The sequence below is a fragment of the Castor canadensis genome, chromosome 10 (genome assembly GCF_047511655.1).
Source record: "Castor canadensis chromosome 10, mCasCan1.hap1v2, whole genome shotgun sequence".
Taxonomy (NCBI): domain Eukaryota; kingdom Metazoa; phylum Chordata; class Mammalia; order Rodentia; family Castoridae; genus Castor; species Castor canadensis.
In genome coordinates, this window is record NC_133395.1 from 109,434,456 (window position 1) to 109,461,965 (window position 27,510).

A 27,510-nucleotide genomic window follows, 5' to 3' on the forward strand; every position below is an offset into this window, starting at 1 on the left:
GTAAAATAACAGACATCTAGATTTTTTCCCATTAAAAAAACCAAACCAAAAATTTAACTGATGATGATAATGTCTTTAAACCAACATACTGGTGTCTTAATACTGAAAATAATCATAATCCTTCTAAAGCACGGTCGTTTTAACAGGTTACATATTAATTAAACATCATTAGTCAAAATACTTCTGAAATTCCTTTTCTGGAATTGTCATTACTAATGTACGGGCCATATTATAAACCTGTTTCAGACCTGTATAATCAAATAACGAAAGAAAGTTTTGGCCTCCAAAGTACTACATAACCTTTTTCTTCCCAAAGTTCATTCACCATTTGGCTATAATTACAACTGTTATTTCCTCGTATGTGTAAAACTAACCCTTAAATCATAGCACTCGGACTGTATAGAAAGTAACCAAAAAAAACCCCTATGGGCTCTGAATGAGTCATGTACAGCATGTTTGTTGAAAAAAATGAAACATAACTTCCTATTCACATACTATATGTGTCCTATTAAACTGGATGTGATGAAATTTTATTTTAATTATCATTCAGCAAATCCAAAACAGTATACTTGATATTACTTAATGATGAATATTATGCTCTTAAATCTTGTGGACAACCTAAAGATATTGAGATGGCTGTCCTTTCCTATAAGATGTTAATTTACTAGTAACAGACTTAAATGAATTTTTTGAATTTTGTTTTTTGTGTGAGCTGTTTTAATTGGCTGCAGCCTCCTGAGAGTCAGTATTCATTCTTGAGAATAATTGACAGCATACAGGAGCCTTGAGAGCAGCATAAATAGAATAGTACATTTGAAGGTCTGTGGAAACTGATAGGATAGGATACTGGGCTACTATAGCATCCATGAAAGTAGCTGAACCAATAAACTGCCATACCTTCTTTTGAGTGTAAGGTGTAAGTTAGACGATCTGGGAGACAATTTGGTAGAATTGTGTAAAAACCTTGGCTTAAGAAAACAACTAAAGGGAAATGGTGAAGGGAATAAAATGATCCTGTCTCTTGGAATACTACCACAGTCCAGTTGGCCAGATTGGGATTTTCAGCTATTGCCCAGCTGGTGAACAGTTCAAAACTATTTTGGGTCATGTGATCCTATTGTAGCCAATTGGGTGGTTTGGCAGGCAGCAGCAAATACCTATTCATACAAATTGTATTCATACTACATTTGTCTATGTTCATTCTCTGCCTGTCTATATTGATAACAATACATCCAAGTAGATGGATGGATAAATTGTGTGTATAGATAGGTTCATACCTGTATATTTATATGTAGTAATTGTGTACTTTTGTTTCTTCTAGGAAACAGAATAGTAGGGATAATCTAGTTAAAGCAGTTTCTATGGGGATTTTTTTTACTCCTTTTTTTCATATTTCCTCTAGTTGTAAAAATTACAGTGATTACACATCATAAAGCCTATCTGTAATAAAACGCATCAGCTGGCCAAGGTTTTCATCGCTCACTCAATAATCCATTAATACAGCAACGCTGCCCAGGCATCTTTATAATACCAACTCGGAGGTAATTTTAATCAGCTACACCAGCTGGTATTTAACAGCAGCTGCTGGAAACGCCACAAATATACTCAATAGCTGACATCTTTATTTGCAGTTTTTCAAGGGGAGAAGAGATTCTGCTGTGGTTACTTGCATTAAGCATTTAAAGGAAGGTGTAAAATATACAGGGGTTTAGACCTAAATGAGAAGGGGAAAGGGATTAATAATAAAGCAAAAGTGATAAATTCTATTTAATGAAGAGGTTTGTAAATGAAGAAACTGCTGAAATAGATATGAGTACATTGGCTTAGGGTGGACTTAGATCTTTTTCCTGGTTATATTTACACTAATCTTGTGTATCACTAGTAGTACAAATGTAATCAACTGTGTAGTGTCTTTATATCCTTCCTCACTAGATTTGTAGTAAAACTGAAAAATAATCTGATCTTGTGAAAAAATAATCTGTTCACAAATGTTCTGTCTCAGCCATTGGTGTCATGTCTTTTTGTTTTATGAATGTATTTTGCTAATGTTCAGTTTTGATATTTTAGATGCAGAAAGTCATGGATATGTACTATCTAATAGTACATGTGCAGTGGCAGTTCACATTGATGTGTATAAGCATGCTGGGGATGAGGGGGAGCCAGCATAGGCAACATGAAGTTAACAGTCACAAATCCATTACAAATAAAAATTGAATTATACTTGGGGAATCTTGGCTTACAAAGCTCAGTAATTCATAATAGAAGTTGCTGGTAATAAATGCATGATATGTTTGTGAAATTCTACAGATTCCATTCCTTTTCTTGTCTTTTATAAAATACTTTGACATCTTCTCAGATTAGAAATTGTTACACAGATCTTTCCGGTTTCTAAAATGTTTTCCTTCTCCCCCACCCCTTTAATTTTTAGTTTAATTAAAAAAAAGAAAGAACAAAATTAGTGTAGAAGAAGATATAATAATACAAAGGTTTTTCAGAATAGTTACTGGATTTGTATTTATAGATGATGGCCTTGCCTACAGAGAGCTTTGCATTGCAATGTGATAGTGATATAAATGTCTAATACTTGCATAAACAGAAATTAGGCAGTATCTGCTTTTAGTAGATAATTTCTTATGTCATTTTCTGTAAGAAAGATTCCAAAATTAAATGGTAAATTATTTTTTAAAAAGAAAGCAAATGGATTTATGGGCATTATACAATTGATAGAGAAATAAGTTAGTTGTTCCTACTCTTGCAGAGTAGGCATAATCTTTCTTATGCTAATAGTTTTTGCTGGAAAATGCAGCTTTACAAACCCCTAAAAAAGTAAAATGTATTACATGTTTAAATGTACTTCTGTTCTCAATTATCAAAGGTTATCCAAATCTACTATAATACCAACTGTTTTGTAGGTAACTTGATTAATCAGTGCCACTGATTTTGTTTTCCTAGAACCAAATAGTGATCTGTCTGTGTTGGACTATGATTGAATACTTAAAATTAAAATCCAGTGACAGAATGGATTACTGAGATAGCAATTTGAATTTAAAAACTACTAAGATAGCATTTTTTCTTGTTATTTGTAGTGAAAACAGCCTATTTAAGTTTATTTAATGTGTTTGACAACAGACAGTTTGATATATTACTGGGCACAGCGGTAGGTTGGACTTGAGTAGTATTAGCTCTCAGTGTTTTGATTAATGGTAATTGTTTCCATGAAAAGGCATGTTTTACGTACAACTCATAGTTCTGGAAAACAGAAGTCAACTTGCAGGATCCATAATTACTATTCTGAGTTAGCATATAAAAAGGGCAAGAAAACCTGCTGGAGTGGCACAGTAGGGTTTGGGTTTTCTTTCTTTTTGCTTTGTTATAGTTTGAGACTGTTGTTTATGTCAGAATATAAATCTTCTGTTATTTATCTTTTGTTCAACATTTGAAGTTGATTTATGACATATTTCTGTATCCCATAATTTAGTTTGAATCCTGTACCAAGGTGAAATTTCACTTGCCTGTACAGTTGACTATAAAAGGAACCCAAAGCAACCTAGTGTGTTGTGGATTAAAGGAATTTTTTCTCCTGTCTTCTTTTTTTTCAAAAAATTTTTTTTTGTTGTTGCTTTTGTTGTTTTACTTCAGATGTTTCTGTTGCCTTTTTGTGACATTTTAGATACCATTAATGCAAATCCAGGAAAAAATTAAAGGTAATTTGTACTTGTGGAAAATTTCATAAAATACATTTAAGGATCTAGTTTTTATTGACTTAAAAGCTTACCACCCTACTAAAGTCTTTCATTCTCATGCATAGATCCTTGTATATACTTGAGACAGAAGTATATATACCTATGTATACACAAAGTAAATAATACTTTGCACTTAAGTTATTAATTAATCTATAGAAACTGTTTTTAAATAAGTGTTGTTACCTTTAGCGTGTACAATCTTTGAGGTCTAAATTTGTGGAGAGTAAGTGCTTATGTATATGCTCTAGGTTTTCTTTTGACATAGCAATGTTTAGATGGGGGAATGCTAAATCAGGTTGTTTAGGGTTTGGAGGGGATAGTTTGGTTTTTGTTGTTTTGTTTGTGGGGGAGGGTTAGGGAATGATTAGGATAGAAAAAAATGTCCTTACCATATTTATCTATCCTTGTTTTAAGATAATGAGAAATTCTGTAGTTAAGAGGTGATGCTGATGAATTTTTTTCTCTTCTCTTTTATCCTTACTAAAGAACCAGATAATAAAGTAAAATGTAACCAAAATAGTCTTATAAATGGTATGAACAGAAACTGTTCATGAATTCAAAGTTATGAATCAGTTTTGCACAACAGTCTGCTCCAGTTTTCTAAAATGAAACAGAAAAGTGATATTTTAAAAATAGTCCTCTCTGATAATAGTAATAGATTTTAGGTTTATATTAATATAAGAATTTTCACATGAATATAAGACATAGCTACTCTATGACTTACATGTGTAATATATTTGGGGGCATCACAATCTGTGAAGCAAGATTACAGTGTTACTGAATGATGTTATTTAAAAGTGAATGATCCTGTTTCATAGCAGCTTGGATTGATGCTATTTGTCAGGTAGTTTATTTCAAACAAAAATTAAAATTAACAAATTGTTGTCTAATGCACACCTAAATCTTTGACACAAAAATAAATATAATTTAAAAAAAAGTTTGTTCATAGTTAACAACCCATGTGTCATTGTGGCATCTTTTATTGAAAGGAACTTTATTTAAGTCACATAAACTTGTTGATGGGCTTCAATTACATGATGATTTGTTAATGCAGATATGTGGTGAATGACTGGTAGCACATCTGTCTCTTCATCCATGGGTCATTACTGTGCAATGTTAGCATGTGACTGTGAAAACGAGACATCATTACGTGCAGGTAGTGTATGTTCAGTCAGTTCTGACCTTGTGTCTCTACTGAAAGAAAAAAGTGTATAATGTCAATTATATTTAATCCGAATAGCAAAAAAAAGTGGCTCTTCAACTCTCTGTGCCTCAAGCTGTTAGGTGATTGTGAGGTGACTGCTATTTGAGATTGGTGGTTATTGGTGGCCCAGTGGGGAAAGGCCATCACTTTAATTCTTTGACAGTCCTCCCCTGTACTCCACCAACCCACATTGTATTCTAAGTTTTCTTTTCTTTTTTTCTTTTCACTTATTTTTTTTTGGAGAGTTGGTTTCGTACGATACCAGTGAAAAACGGGTGGATGACCACCAGTGTTAACATGTAAAGCAGTGACAATTAATACCAAAAAAAAATGTACAATTAGCTTCAGCTCCATAAGAGTCTAACGAGCCATTTGTCAGTCTTTTGGTGAAATAAACTACTCTATCTTAATTCTCCACTCTTGCAGCAAATAAATAAAAGTTATGAAACACCCAGGCACCAGTAAAATATAATTCATTTCATAGGGCATAACAGAACTCTTTACATGAACATGTTATTTACAAATGACTTGTGATACTTATATAAACCATGGATCTGTATGCTAACTGCTTTCGTTATAGAGATATGCTTTTTTTCTGATTGTTTAATCATTTAAACATATCATTACTCCTAAAGCCATGTGAATTAAACTGACTCCTGGTGTGATTAACTTATGAGGCCAAAAAGAACCTCAGAAATGAGCTATTCTGCAGCTGAAGACATTAAGAATTTCTTGGGAAGGACAAAACAATGATTTTCATTTGGGAACCTCTCAGCTCTCTGCTGATTGTCTTCCTGCCCTTATTTATTTTTAGTAACCCCAAACTCTCCAGAGTTTTTCATCATCACTATCCATCAGTTAAACAAACAAACAAACAAAAAAAAGTGTTGCAAGCTTTTTTTCACTAGTATTTTGTAGTAGGTAAAATGTTGTAGTCACTATATTTGGACTGAAAGTGTGAAGTATCATTCAAATGAATGCCCAGATATTTAAAACATAGTAATAAAAATTGTTTTAAATAGAAGCAACACATACACAATCCTTTTTAGAATGGCATTGAACCAGTGTTCTCAAGAGCAGCCCCAGAACCAGCAGCACCAGCATCCCCAGGGAGCTTGATGGAAGGCAGGTTGTCCAAGCCACCATATGCTGAGTCAGAAGCTGTGAGCAGACCTGGGGTCTGTGTTCCAATAAGCTCCAAAAGTGACTCTGACATACAGTAACATTTGGGAACTGACATACTCATAGAGTCATTAAGGCAAATGCAAAGCAAAATGTGTAGTGACATCTTTAAATCCCTGATGTATGTATAGAATCCAAAGCAAAACAGCCTTAGGTTTCAAATAATTTCCATCACCTCTAATTCATCTCTTTTCAGTTCCTACCTTTTTCATTTTTTCTCAGTGTTAACACACCTTCTTTCTCTACCCATTATGTAAGGTAATGATACAAATTGCAAGCAAATACTATGCATGGACCTGCCCATTACTACTAACCAGCCTAGAATTTAAAGTCTCAGCCTAGAATTTAAAGATACTAGTATTTGTGGTTAGTATTTTGTTTCACCTTTTAACTTTAAACTTTCAACACCAACTTACAGAAAGTCTACTTAGTTTGAAGAGAATGCATTTCTTTTTAGTGTCAGTCTGATGAATCTTTGAGGAAGTAGGCAGGTAGAAACAGGTCATCTACCCCAAAATGGCTAATGAAGGATCATTAGGACTTAGTGGTTTTTGCCTGTAGACTTTATGACTAATACTAACAACTATAGATGGACCTAAAGAATTAACTGAGTCTATTCTGGAGTATAGCAAGAAATATTGGAGAAAGTCTGCCAGGAACAATTTTACGAAAGGTGAATTAGAGCCAATAATAATTGTAGATAATTTTGTTTAGAGCATTTCTTAATGTCTTGCAACTCAAGGTGTGGTACATATTCCAGCAACATTGTGTCACCTGAAAATATGATGACAGTGTAGAATCTCAGCTTCCAAATCTTAAGATTTCCGGGCACGTTGTATGCACATTAAAAGTGGAGAATCACTTACTTAATCTAATAGCAGGCAGGGGATTTGGTCAAAGATTAATAGTGAAGACGTATATTTAAGTAATGTCACAGATTTATATGGAGAATTACTTGGAGCTATGATAGTTCCAAGGGGATTTTTCAATACACAGTGGGATTCCATTTGTAAGAGAAATTATCTTATTGGTGCAGCTTAATTTGGTTTTAGAATAGATAGATTTTGGAAAAAGGAAATTTGACTTATAATTTTTAAATTTTACTTGTTCCCTCAGAGGGGAAGTTAAAAAGTTCAAGGTGATGATATAAATGTAAAGGAGGCTTCACCCAGGGAACAATTAAGACTTAAATTTCAAAAAATTCTGAACTCAAATTTTTTTCACTACTTGGAGATTGAACTCAGGGCCTCCTGCTTGTTGCTGGGCAAGCACTCTTAACCTTGAGTGCCCCACATCCTTCCACCTTCCACTCTTTTTGCTTTTAGTTTATTTTTGAGATAGGGTCTCACACTAAGTTTGCCCTGTCTGGCCTCAAACTGAGATCTTCCTGTCTCCACCACCCAAGTAGCTGGGAATATACATACCACCACACCTGGCCCTGAATGTTGTTTGTTTTTTTTTTTTTCTTTTACAATTCAGTTACTTCATCTTAGAAATTTTTTAAAAATGAGGGATGAAGAAAGTTTATAATACTAGGCAGCTCATCAACAAATTGTATTTAGCATGGACCTGAGAAAAATTCAACTGTAGATAATTCACGATTATCCATGATTAAATAAAACAAGTCAATTTAAGAAATGAATAAGTACTGAAACAAGTGACTAGTTAAGTCATAAGGAACATTTGAATAGAGTAGGTTATTGAGAATTAAGAGACTAACCCAAGTTTTCTTAGATATATAGTTATCCCTTAGCAGGTGGTTTTAGGTGCTTAATCTCACATGCCCTCATAGAGCTCTGTGAGGCAGACAAAGCAAATATTATTCCCTGAAAGAGAAGCCAATTTACCCAAGTTCACATAGCTGGTACCTGAGGGATTTATGTCTCAGACCTTTATCTTCTGACTCCTGGGCCAAGTACCATCCTCTTTGAAAGGCAACCTATATAAAATGAAGAAACAACACCCTAGTGTGAAACATAGATGGAAGGAAAAGAATAAAACTGAAGAAGAAGGAAAACTGTGACTGACTATTAATGTAGTCTTGGGTATGGTTAAGCTTTCTAAATGTGATTTCAAAGTAATAAAATAATGAAAGAAGATGGATTTTATTGACAGAAAATGCTAAGTGTTTGGGAAGAAACCACTATCAGTTGAAGGCCACATAAGCTAGGAAAAAATATTTGCAACTATGTAGCAAAGGATTAATATCCTTAATATGTTAAAATTTCTTATAAATAAATAGGAAATGATTAACCACTGAATAGAAAAAGAGGAAATTGGTAGACATTTTAAGATGTGTGTGTTTATACATATTTATGTATATCTATATATATGTACATGAGTGCCAATGAGCATTTGAAAAAATTTTAACACCATCATCAAAACCATGCTAATTAAACCAACAGTATGTCATTTTTGCCTATTGCAATAGCATAGGCCAAACCAAAACAACATACCCCATGTTGGGAATGTTTCATACGAAAGATCAATTTGATAGTTTGTTTCAAAGACTTTGATAGTTTTGTTTCACAAAACTATGTATAACCTTTATCCTCCAGTTCCATTACTAGAAATTTATTCAAAGGAAATAATGATAGACAAAGTTTTGCTGTAAAGATTTTTTGACAGTATAAAAATTCTACACATTTTAATGCTTAAAAACTGAAAAATAATTCAATAGACAATATTGTGTATATTGTATGTGTATATATACATTTGTACATACATACTTATATATGGTATGTATAATGGAAGACTGTGCAGGCACTTTAAGTGATTCTTTAGAGGTGAATATTTGTTGACCTGAACAATATTATAATAAAAGCATGTTACAAGCATTTTCATTCATATTATAAAGTCAATATGTATGTATATTGTATCTGCATAAGAGGATCAGAAAGCCATAATCCAAAATTATTTGTGGGTAGTGAGATTACGTGTATCCTTTTTCTTCTTTTTTTTTGGCAACACTGTTGCTTTGCACTTGTGAAGCAGGTGTTCTATCACTTAAACCACATCTTCAGCTGTTCTTTCTTATGCTTTTATTTTCTAGCTTCTCTGTAATAGGAAAAAATAATTTAATAAATTTAGTCTTGACATCAGCTAATATGTAAAATAGTATTGAATCAATTAGTTTAAATGTAGATTAAACGTTTTCCTTTAATTTGGCACTGTTATGTGCTATGCTGATACTGAAAATACAGCTCAAGGAATATATCACGGTGTGTAGGAGTTAGTCCTGAAAATAAAAGGCATGTAATTCTGCAAGAGTTGTGTGCTTGTGAAGGTGAATGCTCAGAAAAACAATGGTCATCTAATGTTTCATGTTATCCAGGAAGTCTTTGAAACAAAAAGACATTGATGAGCAAGGTTTTAAAGAAGTTCCCCAAATCCATGGAAGTACAGAGAATTTCTGGCAAGTATCAAAGCAGTGAAGAGAGCATAACACAGTCTGCAACTATGATAAATTAACATGGACTTCGTATGGAAAAGTGACCGTGAACAGTCTCTGCAGATAGTCAGGATTTCAGATGCCGTAGTGAGGGTTCATTACATGAACAGTGCAGGACAGGATTGGTCAGATTTTATATATTGGAAAGACCTCTCTGGCAGCAGAATGGGCCTAAAGGAGATGGCAGCAGAGAGAAAGGTTAGAAAGCTGATGGCACATCAATTAGGAAATTCTAAGTTCATTGACAGAGGAGCTGGAGAGAGGAGGATAATTCTACGTCAGAGAATCAATTAGTGGCAGAAAGAGGGAAACTTAAGGGCCAGGAGCCACTCCATTCCCAACCACAGGAGGAGAGTGCAGTTGGAGTGAGGAAGAGGTAAAATGATGAGTACTGTGTCAGAAGAATTGTTTGTATGCTACTTCTTAACTGCAGTTTTCAAGCTGGAGTGTTTATTTTATGGTTATTTATAATAATCTGTTAATATCTTTCCAGAAACTTCTCTTCACTTAAATGTGGGAGTTTAAAAGTCTTACTGCATTTAAATATCAGTTACTGGAGAGCACTAAAGAACAGTGATTAAGAATCTGAATCAATCAGCCTGAAATTGAATCCCAGTTCCACCTTTTACTCAGCATAACCTCAGAAAAGTAACATGCATCTCAAAGCTGTAGTTTCTTATCTACAAAATGCAGATAATACATTTTAAGAGTTTAGAATCAAATGAAGTACTACATGTAAAGTGCTTAACACACTAATTACTCAAATAAATGTTACTGATTTTATTATTATAACTTATGACAGATTGGTTTATAGGAAAAACATTTATAGTTTGATAATAAAAATAATGAAAATATGTACTTGCACAACTTTCTAAAGAAAAAATTACTGAAATATATTCATTATGCAAAAAGAGACTCCTGTAAATATTAATGTGACATTTTCAGAGCTATATGTTGCCAAGGCCAGTGCATATGTTTCAGTTATCTGTAAGGAGGTGATCCAATGGTGACTGATTAAATTAGCAAAAAAAAATCAAGGAAAAGTACTGGAGATATAGACTACTGATAGACAAAAATATGCAACTAGCCATATCACTGTACTCATTTTTAAATGATAAAATTGCTTAGATCATTGAGAAGGAAGTTAGTACTCGATCACTGATTCCAGACTTCATTACGATGATGTATCCCTCTTTCTAATCTCACTGCTCTTTCAGTTCTGCTTGGAAGAATATGGGCTTAAAAACTCCAAGGGATAGTACTTACAAATCTCTAGGATATTTTGACCTTACTCTCATTTCCTCACAAGAAACAAGAGCCATTTTTTTACAGTTTCAGTGACAAGCCCAATCTTTCTATATGCTTACTCCATATTACATATTCATGTTGTAATCAATGAACTCTCCCATCTCCTCAGAGGCCCTGAGGATGCCCAGCCCCTCATCCATGGTATATCCTAGCACCACTGCTGCCACCTCCCAGGCAACTGGGATTCCATATGAGCCTGCTGCTTTGGGGTTTCAGAACCTTGGTGTCTGAGGCCTGCCCCATTTGACATTTATTATTCATGCTGCAAGAGCATAGACTACTTTTGAGTTATTCTTCATTGTGAACTTCTCAAAATGAAGGTTTACAGGCAAGACCTGGGTTGCTGCCTGAACCCTTCATGTTGTGTCCTATTCCCAGTTTGAATGAAATGGAAACACAGAACCCTTTATACTGCCAATACCCCACACATCCACCTGGGGGTCTCTGGAAGGCCTTAAGTTTTGTAAACACCATTCTACCATCTTCTAAGAAAAATTGCTGGCAAATCTACCTACTACTAGCAACTACTTCAAAACTTTATCTTTTGAAAATTAGTTAGTTAATTAAGCAAACAGTGCTATATTTCTCACATTAAAGCTTATTCCATTTCAAAATGTAAACTTAATTTTCCTTAATCTTTTTAATTTTTCACTGCAAGGCCCTCAATTGTTTTCTCTCTAGCATTATTTTAGGAACTGACCAAAATCTTTGCATTCTTTTCCCTTAAAATGATCTCTTCACCCAAAACTAGCAAGATGATCTTACTTCTCTTGGATAAATTCATTGCAGATGCCATGCAAAAATACTATAGATAGTAAATTTTTGCTAAATAACACATAAATATGTGTATATATTTATATACATATATATATATTTATCCTTTATGATACCCTAGTTCTAGATTTTTGTATATCAATATATAAAAATCATGTTCTCTGAATTGCTATGACAATACATGGGCCAACACAGATGACTAGTTATTACTGATCAAATTCTTTTCTTCTAGTACTTTATTTTGACACATCAGTCACTAAGTGGTTTTTTTTCAGGGAAAGCTTAGCTTGATGGGTCGTCACATAAGCTATTTGACATTTGTCCCCAGTCAGACCGGATGCCACATGAAAAATTTACTCAGGCAAGAGGCTCCTAGGAATAAACAGTTCTCCAGTGTTGCTCGCAGGGGACTCGGCAAGGTGAGCGGAACTTCAACTTGTCACGGATGCACTGTTCTGACAAACATAAGTAGATGCTAATGGCTAAATCGTGACAGAATAAAGTCCCACAACCATATGGCTAATTGCCACAACAATATCTTCAGTGTTATTAATCAAGTTTTCATAGTGTGCCATGATAATTGGAATAATTAGAAACAGCATAGGCATTGCTTGTCTCCACCACACATATTTTGCAGACAGGGACTTCAGACAACCACAATTGCACTTTTAATACTATGTTTTTAGCGCTATCTTGTCCTGAAAAATAAATTGGTTAATTAATGAATTAACTGCTTGCCATCAATGTATTTTGTGTTAGTTTCTGTAGGGGCACAGGTATCTAAATGATGCTGTCAACCTTCCTGTGAGTCTGTCTAAATAACAATATTCCTTTAAGGCAGAAATTAAAAATTTGCCTATTTTGGATCTTACGGTTTTTAAGATGAATTCATTGTACACTAATTTCGATGATGGACATTCATTTTTGGACATATATTTCCCCTTTAGTTAAGAAAATGAGGAATCACAAAGCAGTTGCATAAATTACGAGATATAAGTATTTGCATAACGTATTTCAGTAAAATACTATATGGTAGTATTCCCAAGATAAGTTATTTCAAACATGTCTTTCATTATGGATGAAACAAATATCTCTTTAATATCACAATTGAAATATAGTTTCATGTTGATAATATTAAAAAACACGCCAGTCTCCACCCCTTCATCCTACCCAGTGGGACAGGAGTGTGTTGGTGCTGAGCACGGTGCACAAATGGAGAGGCTTCTTGAGCTGCTTTTTGAGGTGACCAGACAAGAAAGATGGAGGATCCATAGTCACTAGTACCTTAGTGCTACAGAACTAACATGCTAGGTAAATAAATGTAGGGAAATGGCTGTGGTAGGTGTCTACTATTAAACAGCGTCTATAATTATTTTTGAATATTTTTAAAATTTTTGTGCCACTTCGGTTATTTTCATTGCCTTTTTCTGTCCCATTGCATTCCTTAGCCAAAGATAAGTTATACTGTATGATTCTAAAGTTTTAACTTCACTGGTGTCTTCAGTTAAAAAGTATCCCAGAATTTCCAAAATAAAAAATAACTAATTAGAAATGCTATTTCATTATTACTTTGGGTCTCCCTAAGCCAGCTATTGTTGCTTCAGTTACCTCTGGATTCTACAAAATTTAAGTCCTCATGTTAACTCAGTTTCTTTTTTTTGAAATAAGTCTTACTTTTCTCTTTCTTCCTCTCTGTGGATGAGTGAGAGGCACAGAGTAGACATTATATTAGGAAAATTGGAAGTTGGATATAAGAAAGCAACAAAATCTGATTCTTTCTTACAGTCATTTTAATTGGTAATTATTAATTCACTCTGGATAAGATGATTTAGACTTTATTTTCTACTACTTTCTCTCATTTTACTAGTCATTAGATAAAGGCTAGACAGGGGAAAAATGAAACTCTTCATTTTGGTACTCATTAACACTTATAAAAATGGTATAGAGGGAGATTTTAATGTCTAAAATGTGATGTGAATTCTATGTAGATTATACTTACTCCTGTCCTACTTTAAATAAAGTTTTCTTAATTTAAACTTCAAGTTTATCCTTTATAAGTATGATTTTGACTACAAGCCTCAAAAAGCCTTAACTCATGTGAAAGATAAATCCAAAAGATAAATGTATGCACAAGACCAAACATGATCATATACAAACATATGCAAAATAGGTTTGTGATAGGGGAACTACTCTATTGAACTTGGATGAGGAGGAAAAAGTGAAAGATAAGAGAGTCAACAACATCAAATAAGGATATGTACTGACAGCTGCTGGATAATGGGGAGTGGAAGGGAAGAGGTATGAGAGAGTAATGGAAGGGGGGAAATAAAAATTGAGCTTGATATTATAAGAAAAGTTTTTGAAAAATAAAAAAACAGGATTTGACACCACGTTCTGTAAAGTAAAAAAGAGGGGAATTCTTTTTACCGGAAAGAAGTATCACAGTTTAAAACCATGTTTGCTATAAACCAATGTAAAGTATACTCACAGTGGGGATACTTGGGCCCGTTTGGGGGTTTGGAATTAATGATGAAAGACAGGACTGTAAAGTAGGTACAGTAGTAGGGGCTACTTGTGAGAGGTGGGAGGGTGAATGAAAGAGATGAAGGTGAGAGATATGATTGATGGGCTTGATATGCATATATGAAATAGAGTAATGAAACCTCTTTGAATTGCTTTAAGTGGGGTAAGGTGGTCTTGCAGGGGGGTGGGGTTGAGGTGATTTAACCAATGTACAATGTAAGGCTATTCAGATTTGTCACAATGAATCCCCCCTGTACAATGAATATATCCTAATAAAAATGGTGAAAAATAAAAACAAAAAACGAAAGCCTTGCTTCAAACTGGCTCAAGCAGTACAAAACCTTATTATTTCACACAGTTGAAGTCTAGAGTGACTGTGATACAAGGGGCTCAATTAAGAACCCCAATTTTTTTCCCATATCTCCACTATGTTAATCTCATCATCAATTTCTTCTTAAGGCTCATTATCTATCTGGTCATTACAAAGTGACTGGCAGTGATTTTGGAATTATAGGCTTCTTTGTTCTAAATGATCAGGTGCAAGAGAATGGAAGTACAAGATGACAATGCTTTCAGTCCACTTGGACCAAATTACATAGTGAGCCTACCCCAGACCAAGAACACCTTCCAAGCCAGTTGTGGTAGCGTATGCCTGTTTCCCAGCTACTCAGAAGGCAGAGATGGACAAAAAGGTAGCAAGACTCCATCTGAACCCATAAGCTGGGTGTGGTAGCATTGTCATCCCAGCTATGAAGGAAAAGATAAGATCACAGTCTGAGACTGACTCTGGAAGAAAAAAAAACATGAGTTCCTATTCAAAATATAATAAGCAAAAAAGGGCTGGGGCTGTTATTAAAGTGATAGAGCACCTGCTTAGCAAGCACAAGGTCCTGACTTCAAACCCCAGTACCACAAAAGAAAAAAAAAACAAACAAAGGCAAAACACAGCTTCCAAGGGGAGCATCATCCACTGTTTGCCTTAGACAAATTGGGGACCACCTTCAGAGTAATGGTTCCTAAGATATGACTAGGTCAGAAGTATCAATAATCCTTAGGAGATCATTGTAAATGCCAATTATCTGACTCTACCCAGCCCTTCCTCCAGACAAACTAAATCCAACTGGGGATTAAACCTAGTCATCTGTGTTTTTAAAAACTCTCCATGTGATTCTGGTACATGCTGTTTGAGAACCACTGACCTTTAAAATAGAAGACATACTATTAACTTCTTCCTGATTAATGTTGGGGAAATATGCCTAAATTAACTAAATCTAGTTAATTTAAGGAGGAATATGCCTAGAATGGGTTCTTGGTAGGCAGTTACCCTCTCTATACTTTAAAATTAAAGCAATTAAATTTATTTTCTCTTTTGCAGTTATTTGTATCTGATGCATTGTACATCATTTATAGTGAAACTCAAACATACCAAGTTCCTTTCCTATGTTAAATCAAATGTGGCAGACATATGTTATTTACCTACCTAATATTCAGTCTTCCATTCTTCCTTTCAAAATAATTCTGATTTGAAGTTTGTTGGGGTTTTGTTATGCTTTTTGGAAAATATATATCCAGCTTCTGATGAACAGTGTGACACAGTGCTGGCCAATCATACTTAATCTCCAGTTTGCTGGGTATTTGTGTCAGAGATTTGCTTTCCTGATTGAGATCCCACCCTTTCCTTTTATCATTTTCTCTTTCTTTGTTCTACAATGGCTGGAGATATAGCAGCCGTTTTATGACTATGAGTGAATGCCAAAGAGAAAGGCAGAGAAGTCAGCACTGACCTTTTTGAGCTGACCAAAAGCAGCAATCACACACTTGAGAATAACTTCATATTTAAGATACTGTTTCATTTTTTCTTATTTATGTATAAGTGCAACTCTAATGAATTAACATAATGCAGTTGTTTTTATAAATGAAGAAGCATGCAGCTTTCCTGATTCTAAATTCTTAATTTTCTATACCTTTCTGCCCATCAAAAAAGTCATTACAAAGTACTTGTCATACTGACTCACATATTTTAACCTTTGTCTCCATTTTCCATATTTTACCAGTAATCATTGGCAAGTTATATAAGTCCCTGAGCAATAGTCCCCTCCAGTGTAAAATTAGGATCATAATAGTTCATTTGAGTGTTAAGGGGATTAAATGTGGTGATAGATATAAACTGTGAGCCTCCGGCCTATAACACATTATAATCTCTGAAAAATGGTGTCCCTGTGCTGTGGAAGCTCAGTGCAGATGAAAGTGATTCATATCTGTAAACATTATGATTTCAGCAGCATACAGGAATAAGGGCATAGAAGAAAAAAGAAGACAGCATGAGCTTTATTTGGAAATTATAAAACTCTTAGAAGGTCAGTGTGCTAAAATAGCACCTCCAGTAATTATGAATATGCATTTTGTTTCTTCTGTCTAGATAACACTTTAACTCTGTTCTTGAAGGAAATTAGCACTTAATTTCTCCAACATAATAGCTGCAACCAGTCCTGCAGAATTTGATATTCTATAAAATTCAAGCTAGTTTTATATGGACTTCTTAAAGCATAGGCCACTGTTTAGATTCTTAACTTAAGAGGGTAAGAACCATTCCTATTTAATTTGTGTCCTTTAATATTTAAAGTAGTCAGATATGCAAATAGACATTAATAATACTTTTTGCTGATAGAAAATACAGCAGTTATCACTGAGGATTTGTGTGTGTGTGTGTGTGTGTGTGTATGTCTAGGCATTGTAGTGTACTGTAAGGAGTACAGAGATGGATCCTTCTTACAGTATTTTGGAGTTACTGGTTCCACTGCTGCCTTGACCATCATAGAGACCTATTGGGGTGGGGAATGGAGCTGGGCAAAAACTCTTAGCAGTATGAAGATATTGACTCACAGATCATGACTACCAAATGTACATATTGTGGCCTTTGACCTCTTAAATAGCCTGATGATAGTTATCTGTACTTCTGAGTAAACAGTCTTTAGATTTTTCCCTTTTCTTTTTGACAGAGGAAAACTTACTAAGGACCCCCGTCAGACAAGGCCATACCATTCCAAGATATGTTTAGTAATATCACTCTATTAAAGTAATCAGATTAATACCATTTTCAAGGTGTTCTTATAAGCAGCAATTGCTTTTCTTATCTTTGGGTTTATATACTCAGATTTTAATGCTTAGATCAAATTTAACTTTGTCATCTTATTTTGATTAAAAGGATATATGGATAATTGATTTTATACAGATTTTAGTATTATTGCTAAGCTGACTAGCTTATCTCAGCTTTTCTGTAGTTCCCCCACACCAAAAAAAAAAAAAAAAAACTCAAATGAAGTGTTCACGTCTAAATATTCAAAGACAAATCACTTTGGAGTGACTTAAGAAGTTCTCAGATCCAGTTTCTTTATTCTGAATCCTTTTTGATATAATTTTGTAGTGATAAGAAGACCGTTTGTACAGAAATTATATCAAAAGCTGAGTTACTAATTCCTCAATGTCTGTCTGTGTCTGTCTCTCTCTCTCTCTCCTCCCTATCTTCCACCTCTACCTCTCTACTACAAATCTAATCCAGGGCTTCCTCCATGCTTGGCAAGCCCTCCACCAATAAACCACACCTCCATCTGAGGTTCACCTAGGACTTGAAGTGAGAGTAGCTCCCACAGCCCTTAGAGTGAAAAAGGTATATTTCCTCTTGTCAGTGAAATTGTATTTAAGATTAAGGTTTCCTTTGAAGGTATCATTAAGAAACAGAAAAATTCTTCAGTTTCAGGGCCAGGTAGACTTGGGTTTTAATCCTGACTCCACTATTTTCATACTTCTGTAACCATGGGCAAGTTGTTTAACCATCTTTGAACCACAACTATTTCATCTGTAAAATGGAGACATAATAATTACCTCCTAGAATTAATGTGTTAAGGGAAGAGGCTTATAAAATGTATCCACAGCAAATACTGTCAATGAACATTAGTTCTCTTAGGAATCATCAGTCTGTACGTGCTCCAAGAATTAAATCAATTATGAATTTGAGGTTTTTGTTCCCCCTCCTGCCAGTGCTGTGGATCAAATCCAGGACCTTGTGCATGCTATGCAGGTGCTCTACCCACTGAGCTACATCCCTGCCCCCAATTTGAATTTCTTTTTTTTTTCCTTTTATTATTCATATGTACATACAAGGCTTGCGTCATTTCTCCCCCCCCCGCCCCCATCCCCTCACTTACCACCCACTCGCCCCCTCCCTCTCCCCCCCACCCCCTCAATACCCAGCAGAAACTATTTTGCCCTTATTTCTAATTTTGTTGTAGAGTATAAGCAATAATAGGAAGGAACAAGGGTTTCTGCTGGTTGAGATAAGGATAGCTATACAGGGCATTGACTCACATTGATTTGCTGTGCATGTGTGTTACCTTCTAGGTTAATTCTTTATGATCTCACCTTTTCTCTAGTTCCTGGTCCCCTTTTCCTATTGGCCTCAGTTGCTTTTAAGGTATCTGCTTTAGTTTCTCTGCGTTAGGGGAACAAATGCTAGCTAATTTTTTAGGTGTCTTACCTGTCCTCACCCCTCCCTTGTGTGTTCTCGCTTTTATCATGTGCTCAAAGTCCAATCCCATTGTTGTGTTTGCCCTTGATCTGATGTCCACATATGAGGAAGAACATACAATTTTTGGTCTTTTGGGCCAGGCTAACCTCACTCTGAATGATGTTCTCCAATTCCATCCATTTACCAGCAAATGAAAACATTTCGTTCTTCTTCACGGCTGCATAAAATTCCATTGTGTATAGATACATTTTCTTAATCCATTCGTCAGTAGTGGGGCATCTTGGCTATTTCCATAATTTGGCTATTGTGAATAGTGCTGCGTTAAACATGGGTGTGCAGGTGCCTCTGGAGTAACCTGTGTCACAGTCTTTTGGGTATATCCCCAAGAGTGGTATTGCTGGATCAAATGGTAGATCAATGTCCAGCTTTTTAAGTAGCCTCCAAATTTATTTCCAGAGTGGTTGTACTAGTTTACATTCCCACCAACAGTGTAAGAGGGTTCCTTTTTCCCCGCATCCTCACCAACACCTGTTGTTGGTGGTGTTGCTAATGATGGCTATTCTAACGGGTGAGGTGGAATCTTAGCGTGGTTTTAATTTGCATTTCCTTTATTGCTAGAGATGGTGAGCATTTTTTCATGTGTTTTTTGGCCATTTGAATTTCTTCTTTGAGAAAGTTCTGTTTAGTTCACTTGCCCATTTCTTTATTGGTTCATTAGTTTTGGGAGAATTTAGTTTTTTAAGTTCCCTATATATTCTGGTTATCAGTCCTTTGATGTAAAGTTGGCAAATATTTTCTCCCACTCTGTGGGTGTTCTCTTCAGTTTAGAGACCATTTCTTTTGATGAACAGAAGCTTTTTAGCTTTATGAGGTCCCATTTATCTATGCTATCTCTAGTTGCTGGGGTTTCGTTGAGAAAGTTCTTACCTATACCTACTAACTCCAGAGTATTTCCTACTCTTTCTTGTATCAACTTTAGAGTTTGGGGTCTGATATTAAGATCCTTGATCCATTTTGAGTTAATATTGGTATAGGGTGATATACATGGATCTAGTTTCAGTTTTTTGTAGACTGCTAACCAGTTTTCCCAGCAGTTTTTGTTGAAGAGGCTACTATTACTCCATTGTATATTTTTAGCTCCTTTGTCAAAGACAAGTTGGTTATAGTTGTGTGGCTTCATATCTGGGTCCTCTATTCTGTTCCACTGGTCTTCATGTCTGTTTTTGTGCCAGTTCCATGCTGTTTTTATTGTTATTGCTTTGTAATATAGTTTGAAGTCAGGTATGTGATACCTCCTGCATTGTTCTTTTGACTGAGTATTGCCTTGGCTGTTCGTGGCCTCTTGTGTTTCCATATAAATTTAACGGTAGATTTTTCGATCTCTTTAATGAATGTCATTGGAATTTTGATGGGAATTGCATTAAACATGTAGATTACTTTTGGGAGTATCGACATTTTTACTATGTTGATTCTACCAATCCATGAGCATGGGAGATCTCTCCACTTTCTATAGTCTTCCTCAATCTCTTTCTTCAGAAGTGTATAGTTTTCCTTGTAGAGGTCTTTCACATCCTTTGTTAGGTTTACACCTAGGTATTTGATTTTTTTTGAGGCTATTGTAAATGGAATTGTTTTTATACATTCTTTTTCAGTTTGCTCATTGTTAGTGTATAGAAATGCTAATGATTTTTCTATGTTGATTTTATAACCTGCTACGTTGCTGTAGCTATTGATGATGTCTAGAAGCTTCTGAGTAGAGTTTTTTGGGTCTTTAAGGTATAGGATCATGTCATCTGCAAATAGGGATATTTTGACAGTTTCTTTACCTATTTGTATTCCTTTTATTCCCTCTTCTTGCCTAATTGCTCTGGCTAGGAATTCCAGTACTATGTTGAATAGGAGTAGAGATAGTGGCATCCTTGTCTGGTTCCTGATTTTAGAGGGAATGGTTTCAGTTTTTCTCTGTTAAGTATAATACTGACTGTAGGTTTGTCATATATAGCTTTTATAATGTTGAGGTACTTTCCTTCTATTCCTAGTTTTGTTAGAGCTTTTATTATGAAATGATGTTGGATCTTATCAAAGGCTTTTTCTGCATCTATTGAGATGATCAAGTGGTTTTTATCTTTGCTTCTGTTAATGTGGTTTATTACATTTATTGATTTTCGTATGTTGAACCACCCCTGCATCCCTGGAATGAAGCCTACTTGGTCGTGGTGAATAATCTTTTTGATGTGTTGTTGAATTCGGTTTGCCATTATTTTGTTGCGGATTTTTGCATCAGTGTTCATTAAGGAGAATGGCCTATAGTTCTCCTTTTTGGAGGTGTCTTTGCCTGGTTTTGGGATAAGTGTAATACTGGCTTCATAAAATGTGTTTGGCAGTTTTCCTTCCCTTTCTATTTCGTGGAACAGTTTAAGGAGGGTTGGTATCAGTTCTTCTTTAAAGGTCTGATAGAGTTCAGCAGAGAATCCATCAGGTCCTGGACTTTTCTTTTTGGGGAGACTCTTGATTGCTGCTTCAATTTCATTTTGTGTTTAGGTCTATTCAGGTGATTAATTTCCTCTTGGTTCAGTTTTGGATGATCATATGTATCTAGAAATCTGTCCATTTCTTTAAGATTTTCAAATTTATTTGAATGTAGGTTTTCAAAGTAGTCTCTGATGATTTCCTGGATTTCCATGGTGTTTGTTGTTATCTCCCCTTTTGCATTCCTGATTCTACTAATTTGGGTTTTTTCTCTCCTCATTTTAGTCAGGTTTGCCAGGAGTCTGTCGATCTTGTTTATTTTTTCAAAGAACCAACTTTTTGTTTCATTAATTCATTGTATGGTTTTTTTGGTTTCTATTTTGTTGATTTCAGCTCTTATTTTTATTGTTTCTCTCCTTCTATTTGTTTTGGGATTTGCTTGTTCTTGTTTTTCTAGGAGTTTGAGATGTATCATTAGGTCATTGATTTGGGATCTTTCAGTCTTTTTAATATATGCATTCATGGGTATAAACTTTCCTCTCAGGACTGCCTTATCTGTGTCCCATAGATTCTGGTGGGTTGTGTTTTCATTTTCATTGACTTCCAGGAACTTTTTAATTTCCTCTTTTATTTCATCGATGATCCATTCTTCATTAAGTAATGAGTTATTTAGTTTCCAGCTGTTTGCATGTTTTTTGTCTTTACTTTTGTTGTTGAGTTCTACTTTTACGGAATTGTGATCATAGTATGCACGGTATAATTTCTATTTTCTTATATTTGCTGAGGCTTGCTTTGTGCCCTAGGATGTGATCTATTTTGGAGAAGGTTCCATGGGCTGCTGAGAAGAATGTATATTGTGTAGAGGTTGGATGAAATGTTCTATAGACATCTACTAGGTCCATTTGATCTATTGCATTTTTTAGATCTTGGATTTCTTTATTGATTTTTTGTTTGGATGACCTATCTATTGATGATAATGAGGTGTTAAAGTTTCCCACAACCACTGTGTTGGTGTTTATATATGCTTTTAAGTCTTTCAGGGTCTGTTTGATAAAATTGGGTGCGTTGACATTGGGTGCATACAGATTGATGATTATTATTTCCTTTTGGTCTATTTCTCCTTTTATTAGTATGGAATGTCCTTCTTTATCTCCTTTGATCAATGTAGGTTTGAAGTCTACTTTGTCAGAAATAAGTATTGCTACTCCTGCCTGTTTTTGGGGGCCATTGGCTTGGTAAATCTTCTTCCAGCCTTTCATCCTAAGCCTATGCTTATTTCTGTCGGTGAGATGAGTCTCCTGTAAGCAACAAATTGTTGAATCTTCCTTTTTAATCCATTTCATCAAGCGGTGCCTTTTGAGGGGTGAATTAAGTCCATTAACATTAAGCGTTAGTACTGATAGGTATGTGGTGATTCCTGTCATTTAGTTGTCATAGTTGTTTGAAGGTTTGATTGTGTGTACCTAACTTGATGTTACTCTCTACTGTCTTGCTTTTTCTTTTCCTCTGGTTTGGTGCTGCCTGTGTTTTCATGGTTAAGTTGGGTGTCACTTTCTGTGTGCAGAATCCCTGCAGAATCTTTTGTAGTGGTGACTTTGTGGTCACATATTGTTTTAGTTTCTGCTTATCAAGGAAGACTTTCATTGCTCCATCTATTTTGAATGATAGTTTTGCTGGCTAGAGTATCCTGGGGTTGAAGTTATTTTCATTCAGTGCCTGGAAGATCTCACCCCATGCTCTTTTGCTTTTAATGTTTCTGTTAAGAAGTCTGCTCTGATTTTGATGGGTTTACCTTTGTATGTTACTTGTTTTTTCTCTCTTACAGCCTTCAATATTCTTTCCTTAGTTTCTGAACTTGTTGTTTTAATGATGATATGTCATTGGGTAGTTCTATTTTGATCTGGTCTGTTTGGTGTCCTGGAGGCCTCTTGCTTGCACCTCTTCTCCTTCTTCGATGCCCATGATTCTCAAGTTTGGTCTTTTGATGGAGTCGGTGAGTTCTTGAATTTTCTTTTCACAGGTCTTGAGTTGTTTAATTAATAGTTCTTTGGTTTTTCCTTTAATTACCATTTCATCTTCAAGTTCTGAGATTCTGTCTTCTGTTTGTTCTATTCTGCTGGATTGGCCTTCCGTTTTGTTTTGCAGTTCTGTTTCGTTCTTTTTTCTGAGGTTTTCCATATCCTGGGTGGTTTCCTCTTTAATGTTGTCTATTTTTGTCCTGAGTTCATTTATCCGTTTATTCATCGTGTTCTCTGTTTCACTTTGGTGTTTATACAGTGCTTCTATGGTTTCCTTTATTTCTTCTTTTGCTTTTTCAAATTCTCTATTTTTGTTGTCTTGGAATTTCTTGAGTATCTCCTGTACATTTTGGTTGACCCTATCCAGTATCATCTCTGTAAAATTCTCATTGAGTACTTGTAATATGTCTTCTTTTAAATTATTCTTGTGGGCTTCATTGGGTCCTTTGGCATAGTTTATCTTCATTTTGTTGGAGTCTGGATCTGAGCTTCTGTTTTCTTCATTCCCCTCTGGTTCCTGTACTAATTTTTTGCTGTGGGGAAACTGGTTTCCCTGTTTTTTCTGTCTTCCCGTCATTGTCTTTGGTGTTGTTACTGTCCCTGTACTGTGTGCAATTAAGTATTTTCTAGCTGTAATAATAACAATGGTAATATTTAGAATGGAAGGGTGAGCTGAGATGGAAAGGAAGAAGTTAAAGAAAAGGGGAAAACAGATACACAGACAAGAGGGAGGGAGAAAGCAGAACAAGGTTTCAGACAAGAAAGTTTCAAAGGTATAAACAGGGAGCTTTAGTGTACTAATTGACAGTAAGCTGAACAGACATTAGAAAGACAGAGAGAGGATTGAAAATAAAAAAAAATAAAGATAAGAACAAAAATTAAAAATAAGTAAATGAAAGAAATATCTATATATAAAAGTGAATTAAAATAAAATGAAAAATAGAATATTAAAAAAAAAACCTCTAAGTTCAAATGCAATGAAGTTTCAGTCTTAATAATTTTTGTGTTCGTCTCAGTCTCTAATCCTGGAGATGGTGCCTCAGATGTTGTTCTGTAGTTGTCTCGTCAAAGGGGACGCATAAAGTAGAACTAAACCACACACACACACAAAAACCCCACCAAGTGTCCCCAGTTCAAATGCAATACAGTTTCAGTAAGTTTTTCGGCTTGGCAGGTGTAATTCGGTTGTTCTCTCATCAAAGGTAGGGAGAAAAAGAAAAAAAAAGGAGTCTGGAGACAGTTCTGAGAATGGTATCTGCAGCTCTGGCTTGCCTGCCCGCTGCTGTCAGCCTGCTGTTGCTGGAGGCATTGTTTATGCAGATCTCTGGGTTGAGCTTAGCACTCACTTTGCTCTGCAGGCTTTGTTTATTCAGAGTTCTCCTGTGCGGGAGCCTCTGCTACAGGCTTTCCCCTTTCCAAGCACTGGGAAAGGTGACACTGCCCCCGCGTTGTCAGGCCTGTGTGTTTGTTTATAGTTCTTGTGGGAGGTGGGTCTTCTCCCTCTCCTGTGGAGTTTTCCTCCCACCGCCGCTTTCACAAGCTTTCCTGCTCTTGATTACTGGGCAGTGCTGCTGCTCCTGCCAGCCGCCATGTTTGTTTACAGCTCACGTGGGAAGTGGGTCTTTCCTCCTCTCCTGTGGAGTTTTCCTCCCTCCGCCACTCTCACCAGCTTTCCCGCTCCTGGTTGCTGGGCGCATGTCCCCGCTCCCACCAGAGGCTCTCCAGCCCGCCCGGCTTGTTTATTTACAGTCCTGGGAAGGATTCCCTTCCCCCAATCTTCAGCGCTCAGGGCGCCCCACCCTCTTTCCCGCTTGTCTTTATTGTTCTTATTACTTATTACTCAGTTTCTCTTTTTTTTCCCGGGTGGAGGTCAGTCTGTCCAGGGGGCTATGCTGCTCTGGCCCAGGCTTGTCTGTAGGAGTACCATGGTGCCGTGAAGCTCACCTGGTCCGCGTGTTCCCAAGCCGTCTGGGCACGGGTGACTGATGGCCCCGGGGCCCTCCTGGTTTCTCCATTTAACATGAAGTGGAGATTGTCTGCGCTGACTGGAGGTGTGGAGGGGTCAAAATTATGCCTCTTCTCAGTGATTATGGCTGCAAAGTGTCTCTGGCGGCTCTCCAAGATTTCACTATAGGAGGCTCGCTTTCTGCTTCCTCCCTCTAGCTGCCATGTTGGAATCTGCCCCAATTTGAATTTCTAAAGCAGATTTAGATGATAAGTAGAAAGATTCCTTCAAATGTACATACTGTTCATAAAAATGAGTATTCCTTATAGAACAGATAGAATCTGTTGCTACTCTATGGTTATTGCTTTACCTCACTTTTACCTACTCTCTCTTGTAGTCATTTGTCATGCTTTTATTTCTAGTTAATCTACTACCTCAGAAACCTCCAATTTTAGCAAACTGCTCTTCAACTTGTCTGTCCTCTTACTCCTTTGATTCCTTATCTCTAACCACAACTTGACTTCTGTGTCATTTAGTCAGCTGTTTTTTCATTGTCACTTATTCCACTAGTGTTCTCAGCCCTGTTTTAATCACTCCTGTGTGTTTATTCTCAATAATCTGGTCACTTCTCCCTCTGTATTATTTGACTAGAAAAACCCAAACCTACTCATGCTTGTAAGTGAGCAGCTGAAAATAAAAGGAAAAAAATCATAATCACACTTACTGATCTCACTTTTTCCGGCTTTACATGAACAGCAGCCTTGTGAGGCAGTCTTACCATGTTTTTTTTTTTTTTTTTTTTTTTGCTTAAATGCCCAGTACTTCCTTCTCTCTAGACAATCCCCAACCAGCACCCTTCTAGCTACATAGAAAGCAACTTCCTCAACATTTCCACAAGCAGATCTTAAAGTGGCTTCATCTCTCCCTCCAACAATGACCCTTATCCCTCTGCTTACACACTGAGGCTTGCTGGCTCCTACTCAAAGAATTTGTTCCTATAATTGCATCTATTTTTTCCTATGTCATTAATTTCTCCCTCTCTGTTGATTAATTTTTTAATTGTTTAAAACATTTAATTTATTGGTCTTTAGGGGGAATCTGGTACATCACAACACTATTAAAGACAGCCATTAATCCTGTAGCTTCAACTTTAAGTGGCACATTTTCATGTTGCTCCTGAGGAATTAGCTGTTTCTGTAGTGGCTGAAGAAGGCCTTTTGAAAAGTGTGTAACTTCCTTTTGTATATCTACACTGTTAAGTTTTTTTCTTCACTTACCATGTTCATCTTCTTAAGATCAGTTATAACTGGTTTTATCCTTAAATTTTTTGTTTAAACTGGCTATGTGAAATATATTCCTGGACTACTTCTATCTTAATTTGGTTTTGGCCATTTTGATATTTTGTGCAACTGTTCAATTAACATGTGACCCTATCTGCATCTGTACTGAGTTATTTGAACATCAGAACATCCCTTTTCTCCACAAAAATAAGAAACAAGCATTAAAACATTCCACCTGACCACACAAAATCCCCCTCCAGCTATTTCCTGCTTCTTACTACTCTAGAGTAAAACTCCTTACAAGAAGGACAGAGAAGCAGCACAATGTCCATTTCTTCAGTCTGTCACCATCTACTCCATACCACCTGCACTCCACCTAACTACATTTATCCCATGTCTATGTAAATGGTAGTGAATTTTCATGCTTTTTATTACTCAACTGAATAATAAATCACTGATTTATTTCTTCTTCTTCCTCTTCCACTTCTCCTTCCTCTTCTTCCGCTTTTTTTCTTTCTACTGGACTTCCTGAACACCCCATTCTGGTTTTTTCCCTACTTCCACTGGCTGATTTTTGTCAATGAATTTCATTAGCTTATTTTTCTCTTCCTGACTCAGAAGTTTTGGCACATACCACCCAGAACTCATACCTCTGCTCCTTGTCTCCATAGATGATCCTGTATAACACCAGCCTCTGATTCTCCTCTGAGATCAAACTCACATATCCAGCTCCCTAACCACTACTTGGAAATACACAAGATGTTTCTGACTTAACATTTCCAAAACTACATTCTTGATTTTTCTTGAGAATTGGTATGCTGGCCAGCACAGCAACTCATATCTAATAATCCCAGCTACTCAGAAGGCAGAGATCAAGAGAATCATGGTTCAAGGACAACTAAGGCAAAAAGTTAGCAAGAACCCCACCTCAACAGATAAGCAAGGTATGGTGGCACATGTTGTGACCTCAGCTATGCAAGAGTCTTAGGTAGGAGGATTGAGGTCCAGGCCAGCCCCAGGCTAAATAACCTAAAGCATTCCAAACACTGAAACCAAGAAAAATAAAATAACCTAAGGCAAAAAGGGCT

At 35.9% G+C, this 27,510-nt stretch overlaps 1 protein-coding gene and 1 pseudogene across 2 annotated transcripts in view; one reads left to right on the plus strand and one right to left on the minus strand.

Moving 5' to 3' along the window:
- The window catches only part of Tbc1d5 (TBC1 domain family member 5), a 545,741-nt gene that overhangs the window by 357,970 nt on the left and 160,261 nt on the right, over window positions 1-27,510 (plus strand). The window lies entirely within an intron of this gene.
- On the minus strand, window positions 26,220-26,776 carry LOC141411561 (ribosomal biogenesis factor-like; annotated as a pseudogene).